Below are 21,161 nucleotides of genomic sequence, written 5' to 3'. Positions count from 1 at the left end.
TCCAGGTCCCTCTCCCTTTCCCTCCCCTCCTCCCGTGCCCTCCCCCCAACCCCCCCCCATTATCCCCTAATTTCCCCAGGGAGGGTGAGGCCCTCCATGGGGGTGTCCATAGTCTGTCATTTCATATAGGGCAGGGCCTAGACCCTTCCCCAAGAGTTCAGGGTGAGAGTGCACCTCACATTGTTGGATGGGAGTCCAAAGTCCATGTGTATACTCGGGATGGGTATTGATCTGCTGCCCAAGGCTCAATAGATTACCTAGGCCTCCTCACTGACACTCACATTCAGGGGGTCTTGATCAGTCCCATGCTGAATTCCCAAGCTGATGCCTGGGATTCAAGAGTTAACCTTTGTCAGGTCAGCTGTTTCTGGGGGTTAAACCAGCCCAGTCTTAATCCCTTTGGTCATCAGTCCTCCCTCTCTGTTACTGGCTTTCTTGAGTCTGCCTCTTCTTTGATCAGCCACTGAATGAAGTTTCTGTTTCCCAGACTCTCTGGCCATGGGATTGTAGGCTGGCCCTCCCCAGATCTATGTCTAAAATCCATATATGAGAGAGTTTCTCTTTTTGTGACTGGGTTACCTCACTCAGGATGGTTTCTTCTAGTGTCATCCATTTGCCTGTGAATCTCAGGATTCCATTGTTTTTTCTGCTGAATAGTACTCCATTGTGTAAATGTACCACATTTTCTCTATCCACTCTTCAGTTGAGGGGCATCTAGGTTGCTTCCAGGACCGGGCTATTACAAATAATGCTGCTATGAATATAGTAGAACAGACATCTTTGTTGTATGAATGGGCATCTTTTGGATATATGCCTAAATGGGAATAAACCTACCACAAGACCCAGCAAATCCACTCTTTTGATATCATTTTAAACAGTCCAAACAAGTTCAAACATTTGATTTCCTTACTCAGACTTTTAAATGCTCCGATTAATAATAAACAGTTTTATTGAATTGTTTGCTTCCTTGCAGAAAATTCTGTTATATAGTAAAACTTGTGTGTGTTGATTAGATTGAAATTGTCAAGAAATTACTATTATATATAGGGTAATCCACAATAGTGTTGAATATTGTTCTTATGAATAGAAAGCGATTGGTGAATGACATGAAGACTTACTAGAGGGTTTGATCATGATTGCTTCAAGGGAATATTTGCAAAATACATCATCACTTAGAGATAATTGGGAATTAGAGAGACACGTTTGAAGGTTAATGGCAATGTAAGTCAAATCTAGTGATTGGCCATAATAAAAACATTTATAAAATATTAAAGAGGTATTAGATGGAACCATATGAAGTGACTATTCACATCTAATATAAGATCTTTATACTTACACAACTGTGAGACATAAGCTAAATAACAGACATAAGGACCAATGAACAGGTCAAGGCCTAGTGACTTAAAGAATAGAAAAAAATTGTAAAATAATAATTATAACATTAAACTGTTATTATCTGCCAGTACACATGAAAGTAGGTTACTTGTATTAAGCCATCATCACAATTAACTCATAAGGTAAGCACTTTGTTTAGCACCACAAATAAAGGAGAAAATCAAGGTATTATGTATTTAAATACTGTTTAATAGGTCATACTAGTAAGAGTATGGAAGACAGTGGTGCTGAGAATGATTTGAACTGAGGGAACCTTGCTGAAGAGGTTTCAGGAGAAAATATGTTAGTGTGTGCCCTAGAGACTGTTCCTGTGATATTTTGCCAAGGAAAATGAATGCTTTTTGCCCTTGTCCAAAAAATCTGCCTGAGGCTAAAGTGAAGAGTTTTGAATTAATTCCAATGACAAAGGAATTCTCAAAACAGCCTAGTATAAACTGTTGTGTGGTTATTAGTGTTAACTCTAATAACGATTCATAATGAAAAGGAGCAACCTGAGCAAGGATGATGTAAAATGGACAATTTGAGGAGAAAAGTTTGAACAAGAAGTGGAATGGAGTTGAACAAGAAGGAGGAAAACAGATTAAGATATGGAATAAAGGAAACCCACAGAGACAGCTGACCTGACAAGTGGGAGCTCTTGGACCCCCAGACTGATGGCTGAGAGGCCAGCATGGCACTGATCCAGACTCCCTTGATGTGGTGTCAGTGAGGAGGCCTCAGCAATCTCTGACATGCTAATGAACTTTGGGAGCCCATTCCACATGGAGGGATGCTCTCTCAGCCTGTACATGTGGGGGAGGGCCTAGTTTCTGCTTTGGATGAAATGACAGACTTTGGAGATCCCACCAAGCAGGGCCTCAACCTCCCTGGGGAATGGTGTAGGAATTGGGTTAGGGGCTGAATGGCTGTTGGAGGGGCCAGGGAGAAGGGGAGGGAGAGGGAGATGGGATTGACATGTGAAGCAAGCTTGTTTCTAATTTAAATAAAATATATTTTAAAAAGAAATGGAATAAATGCAGTGGTGATCTCAGGGCAAGTTCCCACCCAGCTAAGATTTCAACTTGAGAAAAGGAATTAAAGAAAAGCTTAAAGCCTGGTGTGGTGTCACTTGCCTATAGTCCCAGCCCTTTGGAGGCAGAGTAAGCTGGATCTCTGAATTTGAGATCAACTTGGTCTACAGATCCAGTTCCAGGGCAGCCAACTGATGTCAGATGTTATTCTGTACACTTTGAATATGTGTTGCTTTTATTGGTTGATGAATAAAGCTTCTTTGGCCTATAGATGGGCAGAACATAGTTAGGTGGTAAACCCTAGCAGAGATATAGGAAGAAAGAAGGTGGGGTTAAGGGAGTTGCCAGCAGCCACTAGAGGAGTAAGATGCCAAAGCATTACTGGCAAGCCACTGGCCACGTAATGATACACAAATTAAGAGAAATGGGTTAAGTTATATATAGGACCTAACTAGTAATAAACGTGAACCATTGGATAAACAATTATAATTAATATTAAGCCTCTGAGTGATTATTTTACAAATGGCTGTTTGACTGGGAGGGATGTAGAAAAGCTCTGGCTACAGCCAAGGCTAGGCAGTGAACGAAACCATAAACAACAAACAAACAAACAAACAAAACTGGTGAAGATGTAATTGAACAAGGGGGCCATGTTCAAGCCCTCAGAAAGCAGCAAAATTTGGCAGATTTGTTCACATAGTTCTGGCTTTAGAGTCAGAATAAAAAAGGGGTTATAAAATGTTTTCCCCATGACTATAGAAAGACATTGAAGCCAGACATGTTTCTGGGGTGTCCCTGAATGGAGGCCTAGAGAGGCCATTTTGTAAAGTGGTGAAGATGAAGCATGTATTAAATGCCTTGGAGATTCCAAGATGTTAGAGATGCCAGAGTTGTGGGATACCTGTCAGGGAAAGCTGCTAATAAGAGTTAAGCCAGCCATAGTGAAAGAAGTGTGTTGCAGTCAACAAAACTTAAAAGAGTTGGTGATCTGAAGAGTATTTTGACATCAGAAATGGACTTGCTTTGGTTCAGTTTCTCCTCACTACCTTCCTATATTTTTGTAATAGTAACATATATCCTGTGCCATTATATGTTTAATGAATCTCAGAAGAGAATTTGAATGCTGAACTTTTAAACATTGTTGAGACTGGTAGACTATGGGACCTTTTGAAATTGGACTAAATGCATTTTGAATTACATTATGGCTACAAGCCTATGGGTCCAAGGAGTGGAACATGGTGGTTTGAATATGAATGACCTCCACAGACTCATATTTGAATACTTTGCCCATAGAGAGTTGCATTATTAGGAGATATAGCTTTGTTGGAGGAAGTGTGTCACTTTGGGGGCAGGCTTTGAGGTCTCAGAAAATCAGGTCAGTCTCTTTCTTCAGATCAAGATGTATAACTCTTCCTTCAGCACCATGTCTGACTACATACCTCTATGCTTACTGCCATGATGATAATGGACCAAACCTCTGAAGCTGTAAGCAAGTCCCAATTAAGTGTTTTCCTTTACAAAAATTGCCATAATCAAGGTGTTTCTTTACAGCAATAAAACCCAAATACAAAGTTCATTTCTCCAAACACTGACTCGAGTACCTATTATTTGCCATATTAAAATGTTTAGTTGGGAACTTCAGAGCTTAATGGTATGTTCCAGTCACTTTACTACTGCCATGACAGTATTATAATAATATGAGACAAAAAATTCACCCCTGAATTTGTTTTGTGTTGTTCATCTACTGCTGGGCATGGTGCCTGCCATTAATTGTGGTTTGTGTACCCAGTCAAACTCCATTGGTGAAACCTAATTTTTTTGTTGATATCTTATTGATTAGAGATGTGGCTCATGTCCACTTTCCCCTCTCAGTACTGGGGCCCCATCAGTCTTGAAAATGCTCAGGCTCTGTGCATGCTGCCACAATCTCTATGAGTACATATGAAAGTGATTTCTGTTGTGTTTTCTATACAGGCTTCCTATCTTCTAGCCTCCTCTTCAGTTTATTCCCTTGAGCCTTGAGGGGAGGGATTTGATGAAGATATCTCACTTAGTACTAAGTGATACAAAGTCTCTGACTCTATCAACATTTCCCTGTTGTGTGTATCTGTGTTAATTTCTATCTACTGAAAGGTGAAGCTTCTTGGTGGTGAATAAGTGAGAAAATGATCTATGGGTATAGCAGAATGTTGTTAGGAGACATTTTATTGTTACATTCCTTCAACAAACAATATTATTTTATATAACCCTACACTCATGGGATATCTAATCTCAGATTCTTTGTCACCTGAACAGTGTCAAGCATAGGTACCATCTTGTGGAATGATGTAGGTGGAAGTTTCCATTCCACCAGCCAGCTCCAAAAGAACCACACAGAGACTTATTATTAATTGTAAATGTTCAGCTGACAGCTTAAGCTTGTTACTAGCTAGCTCATACATCTTAAATTAACCCATTTCTATTAATTCAAATGCTGCCACATGTCTCATGGCCTGTTGCCTCATTTTCTACACTGTCTGCTTTCTCTGCTTCTGGCTGGCTACCCTGCCTGTCTTCCCATCATTTCCATTCATTTATAAAAAGTTTCAAATTTCTGTAGCAATTGGTGCAGTGCTACAACACTTCTCAATGATCTGGGAAAAGGGCTAAGGATTTAAATGAAGACAAAGACAGAGGCTCATTCTTTCAAGGAGAATGGCATTTATTGTAACAAGAGCAGAGCATTAAATACCAGTAGCAGGCATGGTGGAAAACTATCAAGGTCAGGAGCTCACATTCCAAGGACCCTCTGGCAAAGGATGGGTGGACAACAGGAACTTGAATTTATACAATAACAACGGGCAGAAAACAGGAACTTGCATTCAGGTTTTACTGGGAAGAGGAAACAAGAGGTATTTTGCTGGAAGATCCCAGTCACAAGCTGGTCAGCAGACCCCCATGGGGGAAGGGTACAACAAATTCCCCTTTTTTAGATAAGTAAAAAATGAGCATCTGGCTTAGGTTGCCCCGGATGTTAACATCTATCTTACCTGTCATCAAGAAGCCTGCCCATATCTCACAGACCCTCTGTCTTAGGTTAACAGATGTCCCTGGAGTCTTACTTGTCATAGATTGCTTCATTTGTCTTGCTGGCTTAACAAAGCCTGCACTGAGGGGTTATATGCTGCCAAGGAATGCATGATCTTCTTTGTATGAAAATGGCGCTGGGCTTGTGGCCTTCCCGTGCGGCAAAGGTGGACTAGGTGTGCTTCCCAGAGCCATAATCCTGAGGGCTAGTGACCCACTCCAATTCTTAAGTAATAGACCTCTCTGCTGTGGTCCTGTTAAGAGGGGACTCTCCCCAAAGGGGAGGCACCCTGGTCTCAGTTAGAATAGCCAATTAAATCCAGTAATTTATAAAATAGTCTTTTAGAGTGCAATGAGTGTGTTCAACAATAACCTGTTGGGAGTTGTAAGGAATTCCAGTTTGGGGGGAAATATCAAAAATCTAGACAAAAGTGTTTGAAAGCTCTGCTGACTTAGGCAGAGCCATTATTGGTCTTAATTTGTTTTTGGGACCCTCATATAAACAAAAGCCTGTAAACAGTGGTACATAACATCTTTTACTTTTTCACCAGAGTGGGCAGAGGCGAGTTTCAGGTCGGAGAATGGCACATGCATTAGATAATGATATGGAACCTCCTTTTGTACCTTCTGTGGTGCTAATTGTAAGCCAACAAATCCTAAAGTGGTCTGAAGATCCCAAAATGTGTGGCCAGGAGCCACTGAGGTCTGTGAGCAAACAGCTGGACCATAAAGAATCTGTTGGCCCAGAGCCACATAGGCGCTGTGAAAGCAAGCACCTCTAAATTCCCACCAGGGAAATCAGCAGCTGTACCAAGCCGCACCGTCTGTCCACACAGTTACTGGCACTCACCCCTCCAGGCCAAACAATCTACCCCCAACAGTGCAGCATGATATAATCGCTGCCAATCATCGGGGGGCATAAATTAAGGTTGCAAAGGATCCAAAACCAGCCAGATTGAAAAGGGCATGAGGCCCACATGCCACAACTGCCTCCTTCAACCATTCTACTTCCACAAAGCTAAGAGTGGAATGTTCTTTCCGACCCCAGCCCTGAGGATGAAGACAGAGAGAACTGGAACGTTTAGGATTACAGGCAGGGGAACGCTGCTTAAGGGAGCATTTTTAAAGCTTATGTTTTAATTTGAGGATGCCTTTTTTAAGTTGAGGGGTTTTTTGTGTTTCTTAGTCTCATCCCCCAAAGAAGAGGGAGAATATCCAGAAGAAGAGGTATTGGAAGCTTGAAATGATCTAACAGACTCTTGGTCTTGAGCCTCTGTGAAGGCATCTTTAGCTTTTTTGACCTGATCTTACACTACCATATTATCACTAATAAGCACATCCTTGACAAGATGCCACAAAGAAAAGGTGAAGATTGGTATGGTATTTGGCCTTTTTATGTAAAGTTATTTGCAGATCCACTCTAACTTTCTTCCAATCAAGGAAATTAAAATCACTAAAGACCAAAAACCAAGGGATGATTTTATGTATAGATTTTAAGAAGTCTTTAGCTGTCTTATGACTGATATTGGTGCCATGACTTTTTTAGTAATTGGATGAAATGGTTCTCCAAAAGAGGGTAGGAACCAGTAGCACCCATATTCAATACACTTACTCCTAACCTTAATGAGAAAGCTGGCTGCCTTTTTGAGGGGGTGACTCAAAACCACCCCTCTGCTGGGCTGACCCTCCATTTGGGGCCTGACTCAGTACCCCTCACTTGGTAACCCTATCCAAATACACTCTCCTACCTTACTTGCTGACCAGCATTCGAGTGTAATTCTTCTGCAGTTTCCCTTTTTCATGATCTCGGTGGAATCTCCATTTGCAGTGATCTAGTCAGAAGCTGGTCAGCAGAACCCCATGGGGGAAGGGTGCAACAAATTTCCTTCCCAATGTCTGTCTGGACCCATTTTAAATTCAGTACTGAGTTGTTTAATTTCTATGAGTTAGTATATTTCCTGTCATTGACATTCACCTTTAATACATGGTAATCAGATAGGTTTCAGGTTGTTAATTTGCTTTTCTTATATTTATAGAAACATGCTTGGTGTAAAAGTATGTGGTCAATTTTGGGTGGCTGAGAAGAAAATGTCTTGTTTAGTGTTGTTTGGAAAGTTCTGTAGATATTTGGGATGTCTGCTAGGTCCATTTCGCTTAAAATATCAGTTAGATCCAGTGTGTCTGTGTTTAGTTTTTGTCTAGATTATTTCTCCATTGAGGAGAGTGGGGGATTGAAGTCACCCAGTATCACTATATGAGGTTCAATATGTGATTTCAGCCATTTTGGTGCTTCTTTTATGAAGTTGGGTACCTTTGTGTTTGATGCTGGTTTTTTTCTTTTACTTCATTATCCTAACTATAGTGTACTTCAGTCCTTCCAGACTTACTCCTAGGACTGTTGAAGCCTGAATGTAGGAGCTCCTTCTCCCACCCCATCTACATCCTTCAGAGACTCTGCCTCTTTATGTGAACCTAGGGTTCCCCTAGTTATTTATCACTGACCCTTTCAGTCTTTTCTACTAGTACATTACTTTGTGACCCATGCAGACCTTCAGGAATACTCTCTGCCAGGGACCACCCAGCCACAACAATTGACTAAGATCCAGTATGTACAAAAGCAATAAAAAAATGTAACACCTTCCCAACAAAGATAGAACAGCTATTTGTGTGAAAAAAGAAGTCGAAACGTCACAATTACAGAAGCCTAGACTCATCTCAAAAGCACAAATATGAACAGTCAAGAAAATATGTCTCCTCTAGAGGCCAACAACATGATTCTAATAGTCTCCAGAAAAGCAATTTACCTAGAACATAGACAATGTCTTGTAAAAAGCAATTATGAATATGTACAAGGTCCTTAAAGTAGAAATAAAGAAATGCCATAATAAAACTGAAAGCAGGAACACATTTCAAAGTATGAAATTGGAATTTAACAAAGAAATAGAATAACTAAAGAAAAGCCAAACTGAAATAAAACTGAGAATGATAACATCAGACTGTTAAACAAAAACCTCCAATGTAAGTATCATCAAGACATTAAAAAGCACACAAGAGAGAATTGCAGGTCTTGAAGGTAAGATAAATGGATATCTTAGTGAAAGAAACTGTCAAATATTTTTATAGAAGAAACAAATAAAAATTCAGATACAAAACATCTGAGACACCATGAAAAGAAAAAAGAAACATTCAAATAATAAAAGATGAAGAAAAATCTATGTCAAAGGAAAAGTAGACTTCAAACCACAATTAATAGGGCATGTTACTACATACTGGTAAAAGAAAAATTCACCAAGAGGATATTGTAATTATAAACACTTGCTACATATCAATTCAATATAGTACTTGAAACTTAGCTATAGGAATAAGACATCTAAAGGAGATCAATGGGATATAAATTGGAAAGGAAGAAATCAAACTATCTTCATTTGTAGATGATATGACAGTATATATGAGTGTCCCCCAAAATTCGATCAGGGAGCAGCGACTACTGATAAGCTTTTTCAGCAAAGTAGCGGGAAACAAAATTAACTCACATAAACAGACTGAGAAAGAAATCAAGGAATTGGCATCTTACATAATAGCCTTAAAATCATATAAAATATTTTGGGTAACTCCAATCAATATTTTTAATTAATAATATTTTTAATAATAATTTTTATTTAACTTTTTACACATGTTACTCCCAGCTCCCTCTCCCTCTCCGTCCCCTCCTCCCCTGCCCCCCAAAACCTCCAACCCTCCACGCCATCCTCCCTCCACTCCCCAGGGAGGGTAAAGCCTTCCATGGGGGATTTTCAAAGTCTGTCATATCATCCTGAGCAGACCTAGCCCCTCCCTCATGTGTCCAGGCAGAGAGAACTTCCCTCCATGTGGAATGGGCTCCCAAAAATCTATTTGTATGCCAGGGATAAATACTGATCTGCTATGTGAGGTCCCATGTATTGCCGAGGACTCCTCTCTGACACTCAGGTTCAGGGAGTTCTGGATAAGTCCCATGCTGGCCTTTCAGTCATTAGTCTGGAGTCCATGCATTCCCCGTTGTTTAGGTCAGCTGCCTCTATGGGTTTCACCAGCTGTGTTTAGATTTCTTTGTTGTCCCTCCTCCTTGCACCTGGGTTCCAGGATTTCACTTCAATGTTTAGCTGTGTGTGTCTGCCTTTGCTTCTGTCAGCCATTGGATGAGGATTCATGTTTGTCTTTTTGTGACTGGGTTACCTCACTCAGGATGGTTTCTTCTGGTGCCATCTATTTGCCTGCAAATTTCAAGATTCCATTGTTTTTCCACTGAGTAGTACTGCATTGTGTGAATATGCCACATTTTCTGTATCCACTCTTCAGTTGAGGGGCATCTAGGTTTCTTCCAGGTTCTGGCTAGTACAAATAATGCTGCTATGAATATAGTTGAGCAGATGTCCTTATTGTATGAAGGTACTTATTTTGGGTACATGCCTAAGAGTGGAATTGCTGGGTCTTATGGTAGACTGATTCCCATTTTCCTGAGGAAACTCCATACCAATCTCCAAAGTGGCAGTACAAGTTGGCATTCCCACCAGCAGTGCAGGAGTGTACCCCTTTCTCCATATCCTGTCGAGCATAAACTGTCTTCAGTATTTTTGATTTTAGCCATTCTGATGGGAGTGAGATGGTATCTCAGAGTTGTTTTGCTTTGCCTTTCCCTGATGTCTAAGAATGTTGAGTACTTTCTCAAATATCTCTAAAACAATTTAGACTCCTCTATTGAGAATTCTCTATTTAGTTCTGTAGCCCACGTTTTAATTGGATCTTTTGGTGTTTTGTAGACTTGCTTCTTGAGTTCTTTGTAAATTTTGGAGATCAGTTCTCTGTCAGATGTGGTGAATATGTTTTCCAAATTTGTGGGCTGTCATTTTGTCTTGTTGATTGTTTTCTTTGCCTTACAGAAGCTTCTCAGTTCCAGGAGGTCCCATTTATTAATTGTCAATCTCAGTGTCTGTGCTACTGGAATTATGTTCAGGAATTGTTCTCCTGTACCAATTCATTCAAGGGTACTTCCCACTTTCTCTACTAAGAGGTTCAGTGTGGCTGGATTGATATTGAGGTCTTTGATCCATTTGGACATAAGTTTTGTGCATGATGATAGATATGTATCTCTCTGCAATCTTTTATATGCAAGCATCCAGTTATTCCAGCACCATTTGTTGAAGATGTTTTTTTCCATTGTATAGTTTTAGATTCTTTGTCAAAGTTCAGGTGTTCAAAGGTGTGTGGGTTAATATCAGGTTATTCAGAAAATCAAGGCTGTTCCTCTAAAATCAGGAACAAGACAAGTGTGACCACTCTCTCCATACCTTTTCAATACTGTACTTGAAGTTCTTGCTAGAGCAAAAAAAAAAAAAACAACAAAACATAGCAAGGGGATACGAATTGGAAAAGAAGACGTCAAATTTTCATTATTTTCAGATGATATGATAGTCTATGTAAGTGACCCTAAGAATTCTACCAGTGAAATTATACATGTGATAAATACCTTCATCAAGGTGGAAGGATACAAAATTAACCAAAAAAGATCAGTAGCTCTACTATATATAGACAATAAAGGGGCAGAGAAAGAAATCAGGGAAACATCACCCTTATAATAGACACAAGCAACATAAAATACCTTGGGGTAACTCTAACCAAACAGGTGAAATATCTGTATGACAAGAATTTTGAGGCTTTAAAGAAAGAAATTAACAGGAGCCAAGAAAACTGAAATAGAGACAATAAAGAAACACAATCTGAAGAAAGGCTGGAAATAGAAAAGCTGGGCAAATGGTCAGGTATTATCGATACAAGCATTACCAAGAGAATACAAGAGATGGAAGAGAGAATCTCAGGTGTTGAAGATACATTCGGAGAAATGGATTCATCAACAAACGAAATCTTATGGACAAAAAATCCTTAACAAAAAACATCCAGGAAATATGGGACACCATGAAAAGAGCAAACCTAAGAATAATAGGTATAGAAGAAGGTGAAGAAAACCACCTCAAAGGGGCAGAAAACATATTCAACAAAATCATAGAAGAAAACTTTCCCAACGTTGAGAAAGACATGCCAATGAATGTACAAGAAGTTTATAGAACACCAAATAGAATGGATCACAAAAAAGTTCCCTTGCCACATAATAATCAAGACCCCAAATAACAGAATAAAGAAAGAATATTAAGAGCAGCTAAGGAAAAAGGCCAAGTAACATATAAAAGTAAGCTATTAGAATTACACCTGACTTCTCCATGAAAACACTGAAATCCAGAAGGTCCTGGATAGATATTCTACTAACACAAAGAGACCATGGATGCCAGCCCAGACTACTATACCAAGCAAAGCTCCCAATCATGATAGATGGAGAAAACAAGGTATTCCATGACAAAATTAGATTCAAGCAATACGTATCTACTAACCTAGCCCTACAGAAAGTTTTGGAAGGAAAACTCCAACCCAGGGAAGTTAACTACAACCAGAAAAACATAGGCATTAGAGAATCCCAATCTACCAACAGCCAAAAGGGGTGGAATTCCACACATAATTCCACCAACAACAAATAATTCCAAATCAAAGAAGAATGAGCAATCAATGGTCATTAATGTCCCTCAACATTAATGGCCTTAACTCACCCATAAAAAGACACAGGCTGAAGGAATGCATTCGAGGACAGAACCCATCCTTCTGCTGCATACAAGAAACACACCTCACCCTCAAAGACAGACATTACCTGAGGACACTTTGAAAGCAGCGCTATGAGGGAAGTTCATAGCACTGAGTGCCCACATGAAGAAACTGGAGAATAGTTATACTAGAGAATAACAGAACAGCTTAAAGCTCTAGAACATAAAGAAGTAAACTCCCCCCAGGAGGAGTAGACACCAGGAAATAATCAAACTGAGGGCTGAAATCAATAAAGTGAATACCAGGAAAACAATACAAAGAATCAATGCAAGGAAGAATTGGTTCTTTGAGAAAATCAACAAGATAGACAAACCTTTGTCCAAACCTACCAAACAGCAGAGAGTGAACATGCAAATTAACAAAAACAGAAATGAAAAGGGAGACATAACAATAGACTTTGAGGAAATTCAGAGAATCATCAGGTCATACTTTGAAAACTTGCAATCCGCAAAATTTGAAAACTTAAAGGAAATTGATGAATTCCTGGATAGCTATCACTTGCCAAAATTAAATCAAGAACAGATAAGCAATTTATATAGTCCTATAACCCCTATGGAGATAGAAGTAGTCATCAAAAGTCTCCCAACCAAAAAAAAGCCCATGTCCAGATGGCCTCAGTGCAGAATTTTATCAGAAATTCAAAGAATAGCTTATACCAATTCTTCTCAAAGTATTCCATGCAATAGAAGCAGAAGTATATTTGCCAAACTCTATGAGGCTTCAACAATCTTGATCCCCAAGCCACACAAAGACACAACTAAGAAAGAGAACTTCAGACCAATATCCCTCATGAAGATTGATGCAAAAATACTCAATAAAATACTGGCAAATCGGATCCAAGAACACATCAAAAAAATCATTCACCATGATCAAGTAGGTTTCATCTCAGGGATGCAGGGATGGTTCAACATACTAAAATCCATCAATGTAATCCACCATATAAACAAGCTGAAAATCAAAAATCACATGATCATCTCACTAGATGCAGGAAAAGCCTTTGACAAAATCCAACACCCCTTCATGGTAAAGGTCTTGGAGAGATCTGGGATAACAGGAACATAACTAAACATAATAAAAGCTATATACAGCAAACCAACAGCCAGCATCAAACTAAATGGTCCAAAACTCAACGCAATTCCTCTAAAATCAGGAGCAACACAAGGCTGTCCACTCTCTGCATACCTTTTCAGTATTGTACTTGAAGTTCTAGCCAGAGCCATATGACAACAAAAGTAGATCAAGGGGATAGAAATTGGAAAGGAAGAGGTCGAACTTTCACTATCTGCAGATGATATGATAGTTTACATAAATGACCCAAAGAACTCTACCAGGGAACTCTTCCAGCTGATTAACACCTTCAGCAATGTGGCAGGCTACAATATCAATTCGTGAAAATCAGTAGCTCTAATATACAGATGATAAAATTGCTGAGAAAGAAATCAGAGAAACATCACCCTTTACAATTGCCACAAACAACATAAAATACCTTGGGGTAATGCTAACCAAACAAGTGAAAGACCTGTATCACATGAACTTTGAATCTGTAAAGAAAGAATTTAAAGAATCCCTCAGGAAATGGAAAGATCTCCAATACTCTTGGATAGGTAGGATCAATGTATTAAATATGGCAATCCTGCCAAAAGCAATCTACAGATTCAATGCAATCCTAATTAAAATCCAGCACAATTCTTCACAAACCTTGAAAGAACAATAATCAATTTTGTATGGAAAAACAAAATACCCAGGATAGCCAAAACAACCCTGTTCAACAAGCCAATGTGTGGAGGCATCACCATCCCTGACTTCAAGCTCTATTGCAAAGCTATAGTCCTGAAACAGCTTGGTATTGGCACAAAAATAGACAGGTAAACAAATGGAATCGAAATAAAACCCACACTTGTATGAACATCTGATCTTTGACAAAGAAGCTAAAAATATACAATGGAAAAAAGAAAGCATGTTCAACAAATGGTGCTGGCATAACTGGATGTTGTCATGTAGAAGAATGTGGATAGATCCATGTCTATCACCATGCACAAAACTTAAGTCCAAATGGATCAACGATCTCAACTTAAACCTCGCCACACTGAACCTCTTAGAAGAGAAAGTGGGTGGTACCCTTGAATGAATTGGTACAGGAGTCCACTTCTTGAACATAACACCAGTAGCACAGACACTGAAATCAACAATTAATAAATGGGACCTCCTGAAACTGAGAAGCTTCTGTAAGGCAAAGGACACAGTCAGCAAGACAAAAAGGCAGCCCACAGAATGGGCAAAGATATTCAGTAACCCCACATCTGAAAGAGGGCTGATCTCCAAAATTTACAAAGAACTCAAGAAGTGTTGGGTAAGTCCTGTGTAAATGTAAATAAAGCACTGTTAGCCAATAGGGAAGCAAGATAGTTGGGACTACAAGTTGAGGAGGACTCTGGGTAGGAGAAACTCAGGGAGTCACGATGTAGCCCACCAGAGAAATAAGATGTACGGAACTTTACTCCGGTAAGAAGAATACTTGGATTAACAATTATGGGGTAAATACTTAAGTCGGAGCTAGCCAGTAAGAAACAAGCAAGCCCAACAGCTTCATAATTAATACAGCGTCTTGTGTGTTATTTGGGGACTGCAATGCAGCAGAGCCCAGGCGACTGGTGGGGAAAAAAACCAAAGCCGCTGCAAGGAATAGGCTTCTCTCTACAAAGAAGCAAGTCTCCAAAACACCAAAGGATCCAATTAAAAAGTGGGCTATATAGCTAAATAGAGAATTTTCAATAGAGGAGTCTAAAATGGCTGAGAGGCACTTGAGAAAGTGCTCAACATCCTTAGCCATCCAGGAAATGCAAATCAAAACAACTCTGAGATACCATATCACTCCTGTCAGAATGGCTAAAATCAAAAACACCAACAACAATTTATGCTGGAGAGGATGTGGTGAAAGGGGAACATTCCTCCATTGCTGGTGTTAGTGCCAACTTGTTCAGCCACTTTGGAAATCAGTATGGAGATTCCTCAGAAAAATGGGAATAAACCTAACACAAGACCCAGGAACTCCACTCTTAGGCATATATCCAAAAGATGCCCATTCATACAACAAGGATGTCTTTTCCACTATGATCATAGCAGCATTATTTGTAATAGCCAGAACTTGGAAGCAACCTAGATGCCCCTCAACCGAAAGTGGATAGAGAAAATGTGGTACATTTACACAATGGAGTACTATTCAGCAGAAAAAAACAATGGAAGCCAGAAATTTGCAGGCAAATGGATGGCACTAGAGGAAACCATCCTGAGCGAGGTAACCCAGTCACAAAAAAATGAAACATGGCATGTACTCTCTCATATATGGATTTTAGACATTGATCTGGGGAGTGCTAGCCTACAATCCCATGGCCAGAGAGTCTTGGAAACAGAAGCTTCATTCAGTGGCTGATGGAAGAAGAGGCAGCCTCCCAAGTCTAAGCACTGAGCTGAACTCAAGAAATCCAGTGACAGAGAGAGAGGACTGATGACCTAAGGGATAAGACTGGGCTGCTTTAACCCCCAGAATCAGGTGACCAGACAAGGGTTAACTATTGAATCCCAGACATCAGCCTGGGAATCCAGCATGGGACTGATCAAGACCCCCTGAATGTGGGTGTCAGTGAGGAGGCCTAGGTAATCTATTGAGCCTTGGGTAGTAGATCAGTATTTATCCCGGTTATACAAATGGATTTTGGACTCCCATCCAACAATGAGAGATGCACTGTCACCCTGAACTCTTGGGGGAGGGTCTAGGCCCTGCCCTGGATGAAATGACAGACTATGGACTCACCCATGGAGGGCCTCACCCTCCCTTAGGAAATGTGGGGACATTGGGATGGGATTGGTGGGAGGACACGGGAAGAGGGGAGGGAAACGGAGAAGGACCTGGAATTGATATGTGAAGCAACCTTGTTTATAAGTTAAATTTAAATTTAAAAACAAAAAAAGAAATAAAGAAATTAAAGAAGATACCAGAAAAAGAAAAGATCTCCCATGCTCCTGGATCAGCATAGTAAAAATGGCAATCCTACCAAAAGCAATGTGCAGATGTGAAGTCCCTAACATAATCCCAGGTCAATTCTTCACAAATCTTGAAAGGGCAACCCTCAACATTATATGGAAAAACAAAAGACCTAGGATAGCCAACACAACCCTGTACAATAAAGGAACTTCAGGAAGCATCACCATCCCTGACTTCAAGCTCTACTATGTAGGAGTTAACCCCACAAAGTTATCTGCCCATGAGAGTGAGCACAAGTAAATTAGCACAGGTAGAGATAAAAGGAAGCAAAAGGAAAAAGGATCTCATCTTTTGGAAGCTGGCCAAGTATCTGATTCCCAGCTTGTGTGATTCTCTCTCCGGTAAATAAATATATTGTATTCCCTATTGCATTTACTATCATCATTATCTGGTGTCAGGAATGTGATTGGAAGCCCATGCCTCCATATGCTTTTGTCCCAATTCATTTAATTGTAGCTGGCTTTTGAGTTGGATTTACTCTCCTACTTTAAACACAAGCCTATTGTTAAAATAAAATTCAGAATTTCTGTATTATATCAAAGAGCAATTGATATAAGACACAAGAAAGCAACAATAGGGACTGTCATCTGTATGTACTCAGTTCCATTTCTAAAAGTCTAATCTGCTTTATGTTTATTATCTTCCTTAGTGTTGCCTTTCCCAGTATGCATACATATAAAAGCTGAAAATTTCTTTGTTGACATTAATGTTTGAGTTTTCCAGAGAACAAGGAATTTCTTGACAGTAATCTTCAAACACTTCAAAAAGAAAATGGGATCCCACATCATCGACCTCACCTGATTTGGCTGGATGCATCTGAACTGCCCCAAATCATCGACCCCACCTGACAAGCAGCATCCTGGAACCGGTTTAGGACTACATCACTCAACACAACTCCAGAATAAGGAACTGATACAGTGCATCTTCTACAATCTGACCAGAGCTTCTGATAAGAGGTTCAATCACAATTAGAACTCCAATCAAGAACTTCAAGGAAGCATCTCCTGCCAAACAGAGACTAATTAACCTAGCTAAGACTCTTGTTACACTAACATTTTCTTCCCACAGGTCCCCATGATTGTCACTGTCCCACTTCAGCAGGAAGTAAATTTGAGAATTCCACTCCCCCTTTCCCTACTATTGATATTAGAGGATAGTTTACACCTATTAGTGTTAGTTTTCAATTATTTTAGGGTTGGGATTGGAAGGAGGTGTTCAGACTTGGGCATCCCTTTCAGATAAGTTTAGAATTTAGGTGGAATGGACATGTTTAGCTTAGGATATAAGTAGATTATAACTTACTTATCACAATTTATGTATATATGTTGTATATGTCTGAGTTTGTATAAAATTTAAATCTTCTATTTAGACTTAAAGGGGAACTGTAGGAGTGAACCCCACAAAGTTATCTGCCCATTAGGTTAGGGACAAGTAAATTAGCACAGTTAGAGATAAAAGGAAGCAAAAGGAAAAAGGACCTCCTCTTTTGGATGCCAACCACACTTCTGATTCCCAGCATGTGTGATTCTCTCTCTGGTAAATAAATATATTTTCTTCCCTACTGCATTGACTATCATCATTACTACTATAGAGTTATAGTCCTCAAGTCTTTCACAAAATTATTTGAAGAAGATATCAGAAGATGGAAAGATTTCCCATGCTCATGGATTGGTAGGAATTTCCAACACGATTCTTCACAGACTTTGAAAGGATAATTCTCACCTACACATGGAAAAACAAAATACCCAGGATAGCTAAAACAAACATGAACAATAAAATAAAGACTGGAAGTAACATCATTCTTGATTTCAACAAGTTCTACAGAGCTATATTAAAAACCCCACATGGTATAGTCATAAAAACAGATGTGTTAATCATTGGAATCTAACTGAAGACCCAGACCTAAATCTATATACCTGTGGACACCTGAATTTTGACAATGAAGCAATAAATGCACACTGAATAAAAGGACAGCATCTTTAACAAATAAATGACACAGATATCATTTAATGTTTATATGTAGAGAATTGCAAATAGATTCATATCTATTACCCTGTGAACAGGTCAAGCCTATGCGGCTCAAAGACATAAACATAAAAGAAGATACCCTGAGCCTGATAGAAGAAAAAGTGGGGAATAACATTGAACACATTGGCACAGAAGAATTCCTGAACAGAAGGTCAATAGCACAAGTACTAAGATAAACAATAAATGCACATCATGAAACATAAAAGCTTTTGTGAGGCAAAAGACGCTGTCAATCAGACAAAATGGCAGCCCACAAATTAGAAAAAATGATTTTTACTAACTCCACATCTAAAACAGGACTAGCATTCAAAATATACAAGGAACTCAAGAAACTAGATATCAAAAACCCAAAGAATCCAATTTAAAAACGTGGTGTAGCTCGACACAGAATCTTCTCAATAGAGTAACATCAAGCGGCTGAGAAATACTTAAAGAAATGTTCATCCTTATCCAGCAGGGGAATACAAATCAAGCTACTTTGTCATTCCATCTTATACCTGTCAGAACGGATAAGATCAAAATATTAGTGATACTTCATGTTGACAAAGATGTGGAACAAAGGGGGAGAAGACTCCTCCATTGCTGATTGGAGTGAAAACTTGTACATCCACCATGGAAACCAATATGGTGCTTTCTCACAAAGTTGGAAATTGATCTACCACAATATCCAGCTATACCACTCTTAGGTATATACTCTAAGAACTTTTAATCCTATCACAAGGATACTTGTTTAAACATGTTAATTTTTGTTCAATCCTAATACTCACAAACTGAAAGCAACCTAGATGTCCTTTAACAGAATAATAATTGAGTGTCAATCAACTGTTATAAATATGATATCATGAAAGTTGTAGGCAAATGTATTGAAGTAGAAAACATCATTCTGACTGAGGTAACTCATGTCCAAAGACATAAATATAGTATATATTCACATATATTTGGATATTACTCTCTAACTAATTGATGACCAAGATACAATCCATAGGTCCAGAGAGTTTAGGTATAAAAGAAGGGACTAGGAGGGACACTTGGATCTCTCTTGATGGGGAGTTAGAAGAGATTTTATGGGTGGACTGGAAGTGGGTGAATATGGGAATCAGAGGTTCATGCATGGTGTGTATGGGGTGATAGGGAGAGAATGTGGGGAGAGAAAGCTGAAATTGAGGAACATTTCAGACATGGTATGAAAACCAAATGCAGTAGAAACTTCCTGAAATATATGAAAGCAATTTTAATCACGTCTCTTAATAATGGGTGATATGAAGTCCAAATTGGCCATCTTTTGTCACCAAAGGAGTTTTCCAATAAAGGGACTAGGTTGAATTCAATTTAATTGTTGGCTAAGGGGTTTCCATGGAAATCCCCCAAACAACCCAGGCTGATGCAAAGGTAATTGATGTCTCAAATGCCTAGGACAACACCCATACACATCACTGAACATGAAGAAATCAAGCTGATGCCTACTTGGAACCTTGCCTCTATGTTCTAGTGGGTTTTTTGTTTGCCTGTTTTGTATGTGGGAAAGGTACTCTGCGTCCTACCAAAGGATAACAGCAAACACCAAATCATGCACAAACATTTTAGTCTACAATGGATTCTTTCCTAGAAGACAATGGTAGATCAATGGTAGCTCAGAACTTGTGGGAGTAGCTAACAAATATTTGATTTTACTTAATGATAACTCCCTGAGATGGAACCCATAACTGACACTGCTTGGGTGACTAAGAACCAGAGACTAGATAGCGCAGAGACTTGGGTAAAACCAAACAATTCTTATCTTAAAAGATATTTATAATAAAATGGCTCTTAGTGATATTCTTTTACACTCAAAGACCACTGTCTTATTCAACCATCATCAGAAAAGCTCCCCCTGTAGCAGACAGGAATAGAAGCAAAGAGACCCACAGACAATTGTTAGACAGAAAGAATCATTGGAACATGCAGCTCTGAATGGGCTATATCTATCAAATCCCTACCCTCAGAGCTGAGAACTTTGCAAAAAAGGAAGCCTAAAGAGTGTAAGAGCCAGAGAGGGTAGAGGACACCAGGAAACCAAGTAAGAAAGGCACATTTGAAGTCACAGAGACTGAATCTGAAAGCACAGGGCCTACATATGTTGTCTCCAAGTACTCTCCATATAGATTATAGCTTACAGCATAGTATTTTTTATGGGACTCCTGGCTGTAAGAGCAAGTGTGTCTTTGATGCTTGACCCTGCTCTTGGGACTATTTTCCTCCTATTGCTCTGCCATGTCCAACTTCAATATGATAGCTTTTGCTTTATATTATATTTTATTTTGTCATGCTTTGTTGATATCTCTTAGAAACGTGTTCCTTTTTAAAGAGAGACATAAGTGGCATGAATCATGAGGTAAGCAGAATTTTGTTCAGCTATGCACAGCCCAGAGAATGTTTGAGAAATCTCCATACATAAATAATAGAAACTGGGAGACCTCAAGAGAAGAAGGATACTTTTGATTACAACAGCAAGTATACTGTAGGCCAGGAACAATGAAATGAAGCAATAGATTACCCAAGGAAAAGGAATCAACTTTTAGGCAAGTGATCTTGTTTCCTTATAGTTCAACCAAGGTCTCATTTTTATCCATAGCTGTTTTGAAACTACCATTGTTTACATATTTTTATATCTCCAACCACATCTCCCTCCTCTACAGTTATTTATTTTCTATATAGAAGGGGAAGGAATTTTAGTAGGCCAACACTGTCCCCTACTGTTGGCACCTTTTGCTGTTTTATTCTCTATCTCCTTTTCTTTGTTTCTTTTTAAAAATTATCTCCCTTCCTTTTTCTTTTCCTGTATCCATTCCTCTTACAGTGGCATCACCCAAAGCCTCTCAGATGGGGAACATATCTTTCCTTTCTTCTTTTAGTTTATTGTTGAACAACACTCTCAAAGACCTAATTCATTTATT

This window comes from Mesocricetus auratus, unplaced genomic scaffold (assembly GCF_017639785.1).
Source record: "Mesocricetus auratus isolate SY011 unplaced genomic scaffold, BCM_Maur_2.0 Super-Scaffold_100003, whole genome shotgun sequence".
Taxonomy (NCBI): domain Eukaryota; kingdom Metazoa; phylum Chordata; class Mammalia; order Rodentia; family Cricetidae; genus Mesocricetus; species Mesocricetus auratus.
This window is presented reverse-complemented; position numbering follows the sequence as displayed.